Here is a 9,108-nt window from a genome sequence, read left to right on the forward strand (position 1 = left end):
GTCATTTCAAGGTGTGAGGACTTTAAGCAAAAAATAACAAAGTCAGATTCCTGTGTATTTTCCTGAATAATTAAATAATTTTTGGATGAACTTGTAAAATAATGACATTGTAAAGACAGGCAGTCATTCTCCTACTTTATTTCTAAGATTTGAAGATTTTTTCAATAACTCATTTGTGCAATTCTCCTGCCCCACTCCTATCTCTCCTTCCACTGGTGTTGAAAAGACTTATCTGATAGGTAGATTTGGGGGCTTTAGGGTTTTTGTTTTGTTTTGATTTTATCTTTGTAACTTTTCTTTTTTCCCCCCTTCGTTTTATTATGGTAAAATGCACATATCACAGAATTTAGCATTTAAAAAATTTTAAGTGTACATACACTTCAGTGGTTTTAGGAATATTTACATTGCTGTCCAGTCATCACCACTATCTAGCTACACTACTTCTTCCATCTTCCCAAACTGAAACTCTATACCCACGACAGGTAGATTTTGAAAAAGGATCTGAGTATGTTAGATCTATCCTATTCCCTTCCCTCTTTAATGTTGTCTTTTCTACAACTAGATTTGAAACTGCTTGAAGTCATTCAATAAAAGGTACCCCCTGGTACGTGGGGTAGATTTAGGTCTAGTACTGTCTATCTGACAGATATGACTAACTCAAGTTTTCTTATTGCGACGTTCAAAGCCAACTTTTCAATCTTGTATCTATAATAAAACTGGAATTTTAATATCCATTTACTTGCCTACTTTCTCTCTCTGACTCAGAAATCAAGCAAGGAATATGATGGGAATCCTTCACAATCCCAACAATGGCAGAGAACCCAAACACTTTTGTGAATATTATGTGCCATTACACATTGGAAGCAAAGTATGGCAATACACTTCTGTTGTGATGAGCACTGGGTGTTATATGCAACTAACAAATCATTGAACACTACAAAAATAATTAATTAATTATATATATATGTATATATATATATATATATATATATATACATATATATATAACTGGTCTTTCCCTCAGAATTTCCTCTTCTGATGATTTATACTAAAGAAATCATATTTATATAAAATAACGTTTATAATTTAGAATTTATAACAGTTAAATATGGGAAGCTTTACCAAATAATGGCTTTCCCATAAAGAGTACAATGCAGAAAAAAATTGTGATGCAAATCTATGTTTTTACCATGGAAAAGTATTGACACAAATTGAATGTATACTACTTTCAAGTATATTTACCCATTTTTCCATGGAAAGTAGAGACTTAAAGCAAATTTATTGCCTTTTCTTAAAATTTACCATCTATGGGTTGAAGAGTAGCCAGAAATTTCTTTTCATCAGAAAATTATTCTTTTGCCCTTGCAATGCATCTAATAAAATGGTTGCACCTAATTGTCTCCAAGGACATGATTCCCACCCCTGCCTCTATTAAGTATCTTGCCAAAATGCACTGCATATTAGAATCATTAGTCATGTTCAAACTTCGGTCACAGAGGACCCACTCTTTACCCACAGAGAGAGCTCCTGCGCATCCATAACAGTCTGAGATAATAAAGCACTCATGTAACTTCACCGTGTAAAATTCTATCTCTGCCCAGAGCAATCAGAAATCATCTGGCAAAATCTTCTAAAACTCACCTTAGATTGATCATCATTTAAAATAAATGACAGGGTTTTTTTCAGGTTTGCTATGTAAGAAAATTTTTCCCTAGGTTTAAAGCAGAATAGAATATGTAATGAGAGTTTGTTGGTAACGCAGAGAACAAACACTATCTGCAGTAAAAAACTGTCCATGAGTGTGTATGTGTCCGTGAGAGGGGCATTTGTGTGCATATCTGACTCCACTTACACTTCCAGTTTCATGGTTGGGACCATCAGGATTACACAGTCACCTAAAGCCATAAGAGTAAGTAAGTATATTCTTATTTGGTAATTTCAGTTTCTTTCTTCATTCAACAGTCTGGTTCCTTGTTCTCTGCAAAATCTCAGACTGATCTTTTTAAATATGAGATGGCAATAAATTAACTTTGATATCTCCGAAAAAGCAAATAATTATGTAAAATGTTATTTTCTTTTAGAAAAATTAAATGTTAAGGGATTGGACACACTGCACATATTTAATACACGTATCAGTAGAGATGGGTCCAGAACCTGTTCACTCTTTTCATCTTTAGTATCTATAGCCATACCAATCATATCAGAGGTTCTCAATAGATATGTTTTGAATTGATTCATGAGTAGTCATAGAAATAGGAGGGACAAACAGAAACGACCTGCCCCACAACAAGACACTTATCAATCAGTATACATTTACACCAACATGTACCTGTGCCTTCATCAGAGTGCCTGGTTATTAGCAATGTGCTCATTAGCAAGCAATGACCTAATTATTAACACAAATATTAATTGCACTATAGTAAATTGAAAATACACCTGAATTAGAGTGGTTTACCAGAATATTCACTAAATGTTCCAGGATCACAGAAGATAAGTGTTGGTGATCAGAAAGAAAGCAGAGTTTGGGCATCTGGGACAGCGCTCTGAGTTAGGAAGCCACAATGCAATACCGAGAGCTTTAGAATTTTCTCAATTGGGTTGAGAAGGGTCAATTCCTACATGAGCCTGTCTAAAAGGGTACCTGGTTATCAGTTAATGATTTCTTCCTCTGAGCATAGATTAGTGCTCCTTTTCTGCAGAGAGGCCTACAATCCAAGGTAATTTCCTATCCATAGGACTCCGATGCTGTTATATGTTACTGTCTTGATAGAATTAACATGCTTCAATTCACCAGACCTTAGAAAAGCACACTTCTAGATTTCTTGTTGGGTTCAGATGGCTAGAAATAAGTGAAACCATTCATATAACAAATTAATTAATTTTTCCATAAGAAATGCTTTTCTTTCTTAGACTGGAGGGGGAAAAAAGGCAGAGATTCTTTATTTACAAAAGGAAATAGTTGCCCATATAATTAATAACCTAATGACAGTTGAGAAAGAAATGTGAAATACCTATTGCCTCACGTCCAAAATTGCAGTCTCTGAACTCTGCCCTTAGTATTCCTTACAGAACAACGAATGGGTTATTAGAGGTACCAAAATTCACAAGCTTCATAAAAAATTCAGGAAAGGAGTGCCTGGATGGTTCAGTCAGTTAAGTGTCCGACCCTTGATTTTGGCTCAGGTCATGATCTCAGTATGCTGAGATTGAGCCCCTCCTTGGCTCTCGCTGAGCATGCAGCCTGCTTGAGATTCTCTCTCTCCCTTTCTCTTTGGCCCTCCCCACAGGCTCACATGCATGCTGGCTCTCTCAGTCTCTCACTCTCTTTCTCTCTCCATAATGTTCAACATAAAATTTGTCAACACTGTTTGACAAGTTAGTCACAAGAGCTATCATAAGACTAGTCATAGACTACAATGGGAATATTAAGAGGAAAAGCTACTTCTATCTTACAGGATTATACATAGATTCCTAGTGAAATTTATACCTAAACCAAAACTTGAAAGATGGATAGGGAGGGGAGAGGCTGCAAGTACAGAGATCACTAAAGACAAAGGGATCAGCCTATGAGAATTTCCACAGATAATTTTAAGCATGGCCTTTTATGGGAACTGCTAGTAAATAACTGAAGCTAACTGAATCAGGAGATGTGAAACCAGCACCCTGACTCTACAGACTGTATTCTTTATCACTATGAGATACTATCTCTTTTTTTCCCTTACCTTATTGAAGTATAATTAACACTGTTATATTAGTTTCAGGTGTACAATATAATGATTCAACAGTTCTATACAGTACTCGGTGCTCATCAAGGTAAGTGCACCCTTATTCCCATTATCTATTTCACCCAGGCTCCACCCACCTCCCCTCTGGCGACCACCAGTTTGGCCTCCCTATTAAAGAGTCTGTTTTCTTCTTTATTTCTTTTTTTCTTTGTTCCTTCATTTGTTGTTTCTTAAATTCCACAGATGAGTGAAACCATGTGGTATTTGTCTTTCTGTGACTAATTTCATTTAGCATTATATCCTGTAGATCCATCCGTATTGTTGCAGATGGCAAGATTTCATTCTGTTTTAAGCCTGAATAATATTCCACCATATATCATAAGGGCATATGCATACTAGGATGGTAAGATAGCAGCCAGTGTAAGTACACTAGGAGAATAGAACAAGAAATTTGGTCAATTGTATGAAGTAATACTGGAAATATTAGAAAGATCTCCATGTGCTCACTAAGAAACTTAAATTTTATTTTTTTGGTAAAGATTTTATTTATTCGACAGTGATAGAGACAGCCAGCAAGAGAGGGAACACAAGCAGGGGGAGTGGGAGAGGAAGAAGCAGACTCATAGTGGAGGAGCCTGATGTGGGGCTCGATCCCATAACGCCGGGATCACGCCCTGAGCCGAAGGCAGACGCCCAACCGCTGTGCCACCCAGGCACCCCAGAAACTTAAATTTTATAATGAAGGCAAAAGGGAGAGATGGAAAGCATTACAATTACTGTTTGAGTCACAAAAATTCCATTTACAAGCTCTGAAAACCATAACTAAAAGTTAATTTTTAAATTCAACTTAATGTCAGTGTCTTCCCTCTCTACCTAACTCCAACACCTACCTCATTCTCAGGACTCATTACCGTCTATCTGTTGCTGCCCTCAACCTAGCTTCACCTTAATTCTGGTACATTTGCACAGTTCTGATATTAAGAGGTAAAGAAATACCAGCACCCATTAGAGCTGGCATTACCAAAATAACACACCATCTCTTCAGATCCTCAAATACCTCTTCTGTGCTCTACTGCTGTGGGATCGACCTCTTCTTTCCCTTCCCAGATTACTCTTATGGTCCAGGGGTTCTCCGTATAAGCTTTAAGACACTTCTAGTATTTCTACAGGAAATTCCAATACAGGAAAATTTATGAAGTACCAAATCTTCTTTTTTAGTTTCCTGCCACTATTAGGCATGAGAACACCTTTCTTCTAATTCTATACCAGTCTTGAGAATGCGAAAACTATGTGACTTTCTAAAGCCCTTTTAGCCTGTGCTCAAGGAGCAACTAATTATTTCCCACTATTTCCTCCTTTGATCTCTACAAGGAAAAAAAAAAACTGCAAAAGTCTATGTCGTTTTCTTTCCTTCTGTTATTCTGGCTCTGTATCACTGGAAGATAGCAGAGGGCCCCAAACATACAAATCTCAATCAGAATCATCAAATACTCTAAACTATCTCCCAACTCTCTTACCCCCTGCTAAACAAATTTCATAAATTCTCGAAGGATGAAAGTCTTCTCCTTACTCATTACTCTGAATAAAATATTTATTGCCTGAAAAGATTCCATTAATCTTAATGCTTGATGCATTTGAAACTTAAAATCCATAAATATATTCCTTCTTCTACTCTTCACAATTCTTACTTAAAGCCAAAATGAATTAACTTTCATGTAACTGAGAAATAGATCGAGAGTTTTAAGGAAACATTCAGGATGGGATGAATGTCAGTTAATAACAGTTCAGAAACATTTTTCCTCAAACATAGGGGAGAATTAATCTCATCTGGGCTTTTAAAAAAAATGATGTGATTTCACTGATTTTAAAATATTGAATGGAGAAGCAAAGACTTATGTGTATGTTAATATGCTTTTGCAATATTTTAGCTATGAGATAAAGACACCCAGAATAAAATTAGAATTGCGAGTGAGAAAGTAAAAGAAACAAATTAAGAAGAGAACCAAAATGGCAAGACCTAGTGATGAAATGGGAGTAAAGTAAAAGGAACAATAAAGAATGTCCTTATATTCAACTTAGGGTTGACAGGGAAGGATATGCAATAGTGAGAGGCACACTTAAAATCCTGAAATGTGCACATCTACAGGACTCTCAAAAAGAAATAATAAGATAACAAAATAAGAAAGCTCAGTGTAGTTAATGAGTGTTTACAATATTCCCAATGCACCTGTATATATTTATCTATATTATCTAATTTTATCAGTATAACCCTAAGACATAAATGTTACCTTTACCTGAATTTTGCGCATGGGAAAAAGCACAAGATAAAGAAGTTAAGCAAATTGCTCCAAGACACTCAGAAAGGAAAAAGGGAAAGTGTACATTCAATCCCTCTAAGTCTGATCTAGATGCCCAAGAATAAGCTCAACGTTGAAACCAGAACACTGTAAGATGTATTTTTCCCTGCAGATATAAATTTACGAATTCCCAGCCTAATTGCCGTCACCTTACTTATAAGAATCACCTCACTTATAAGAGAGAGTGAAAGAAAGTATTTTCTAGAGAAGAGATTTCAGATGCCTAAACAACCATAGGGATTAGAAAAAGAAAAACCACGAAAGAGTATGAAAAAGAATAGACAAAGCAGTAGGAAGAAATTCAAGGAAATGTGAAATAGTGGGAACTAAGCTGTAAAGACTTTCATAAGTTAGCATTTTATAGTCTCATATGCCACAGAGTTTGAGGTAAATGAAGACTGAATTTTGTTTAATGAGTGAAACGAGAGGGAGGCTGGTGGTGGTGATCTTGGCTAGAGTAATTTAAATGGTGCAAAAATCAGAGGAGTTGACTACAAATGGAAAATAGGACAGAAGAGACAATTACTATGTAGGTGAAATTTAAGTGAAAGTGTGGGATTTTAAGTAAGAAATGGCTAAAACCTCTTAAACCTGATATTGCTAAGTACCATTTATAATAAGGTGGTTGATTATATTTCAAACTGACACAAGGCTAGCCAAATACAAATGAAAAAAACAGGATTATGCCTCTTCAAATCTATACACATACTCCTAATGTTCCCTTACTTCTCTGTATAAATTTTGAATCCAACACATTGCTATGCAATACATACAAGGAGCAATATGTCATTGTCAAATGCGTTTAGAATGAAACAACAGAAATTGAATTTTCATATCAAGAACTTCTTTTAATGAGAACCCTTTGATGGGAGAAGAAGAGCAAAAGTTCTCAAGAACAGTAGTAGCTAGTTAGAGTATGAGAGGACTTTCACTGTTGAAGAAATCTAAAAGAAAGTACTGAATGGGAAAGTACAAGCCCACACCTCATCTTGCAAGCTGGGGAGAAATTCTTAGCAAAAGGATACCCCAGAAATCATCAAAATCTATTCTATAAGAAAAAACAAAATACAGCCAAAGGTAAATATTACAATGCTAAATATGTACCTTTAAAGTCAAATTTCTATGGTGAAAACCTGAAAAAAACATTGTGTTAACACATTTAAAAGAATCTTTAAGAAAATATAGCCAATAAAAATGTATTTTGTTTCCCAGTTTAAAAAGTCTTGAACACACTTCCAAGAAGATGGTCTAAATAAGCTGACACAGGATAAGCTATGCAATAAGTAGTCATTGCCTGTTTAATAACTAATACACATGTAAACTTTAATACTGGGATTATCCTGCCAAAGACCAGTATTAGTTTTTCTTCAAAGTCTTCTCTGCTAGAAGCATGTCTGCAGATAGAAAATTTGGGGAGGGCAGAATTATTGATTCAAAAGCAATTTATTGAGAGGATTTTTTTCAATGATGTTTATAAGATGATACATTGAACTGACACCAAGTATACCTAAGCTGTAGGTTTATTAGAAGCAGCAACAGAACGTATGTGATTCAAATGTGAAGACTCGGTTTGTGTGACACAAAGAGGTAATCAAACGTTATTGTGTGTTATGCGCACTCACATCTCAACTAACCAGTGTATAGGAATCACTCTTCAGATTTACTTCTCTTGAGGTTACACACTGGCCAGGACTTTGGAGCTCTTCATATAGTCTTCCTCATCATTTCAAGCAGATTGGGCAAAAAACAGTAGTCAAGGATGAGAAACCAAACATCAATAACGTTCATCTTGCTGGGACTGACAGAGGACCCCCAACTGAAGATTTTGCTTTTTATCTTTCTGTTTCTTTCCTACGTGCTGAGTGTATCTGGAAACCTAACCATCATCACCCTCACTCTGATTGATCCCCACCTTAAAACACCGATGTATCTTTTCCTCCAAAATTTCTCCTTCTTAGAAATTTCATTCACAACTGCTTGTGTCCCCAGATTCTTATACAGCATATCATCTGGGGACAAGTCCATTACCTATACTTCTTGTGCCAGTCAACTGCTGTTTACAGACCTCTTTGGAGTAACAGAATTTTTTCTCCTGGCCACCATGTCCTATGATCGCTATGTGGCCATCTGCAAACCCCTGCATTATACCACCATCATGAGCAGCAGAGTCTGCAGGAACTTCATCCTCTTCTGTTGGGTAGCAGCACTCATCATCATTCTCCCACCAATTAGTCTAGGTTTGGGCCTGGAATTCTGTGATTCAAACATCATTGATCATTTTTGCTGTGACGCATCTCCTCTCCTGAAGATCTCTTGCTCAGACACATGGTTGATAGAACAGATGGTTATAGTCTGTGCTGTGTTGATCTTCATCGTTACCCTCACGTGTGTAGTTCTTTCCTACATTTACATCATTGGGACCATTCTACGGTTTCCCTCTGCCCAGCAAAGGAAAAAGGCCTTTTCCACTTGCTCCTCCCACATGATTGTTGTTTCCATTACGTATGGTAGCTGCATCTTCATTTATGTCAAACCTTCAGCCAAGGATGAAGTAGCTATTAATAAGGGGATCTCACTCCTTATTACTTCTATCTCACCAATGTTGAATCCCTTTATTTACACACTGAGAAACAAGCAAGTGAAGCAAGCTCTTCATGACTCAATTAAAAAAATGCATTCCTCTCAAAGAAGTAAAGGAGAAATGAGTCAATGCATCCGACTGAAAGGAAGGATGAAGAGCCCCAAAACCTGAAGCTTCTAATACTATTTGTCTTTATATCATTTATTCTGCAGTCATACGGACATTCTCACTTTCTTTTTAAACAGCTGACTGTGAACCTTATTCCATTTTTACTCTCCACTAAAAGTAAACTCTGTGTGTATTTACTCTTCGTGTGCGACAGAAAGTGATGTTTGCCAAACACGTTGGTTGTTATCCCTGGAAACACAGTGGACCACTTTTTTTTTTTTTTTGCCATATTTGTATACTGTTAGGTGCAGCAATGTAGCCTGTGTTATACTTAACA

The 9,108-nt window shown here is 36.4% G+C and overlaps 1 pseudogene; it reads left to right on the forward strand.

Moving 5' to 3' along the window:
• The first annotated feature begins 7,841 nt into the window (after nucleotides 1-7,841).
• LOC125282632 (olfactory receptor 6C2-like) lies at nucleotides 7,842-8,776 on the forward strand (annotated as a pseudogene).
• The last annotated feature ends 332 nt before the right edge of the window (nucleotides 8,777-9,108 follow it).

The sequence above is a fragment of the Ursus arctos genome, unplaced genomic scaffold (genome assembly GCF_023065955.2).
Source record: "Ursus arctos isolate Adak ecotype North America unplaced genomic scaffold, UrsArc2.0 scaffold_21, whole genome shotgun sequence".
NCBI lineage: Eukaryota > Metazoa > Chordata > Mammalia > Carnivora > Ursidae > Ursus > Ursus arctos.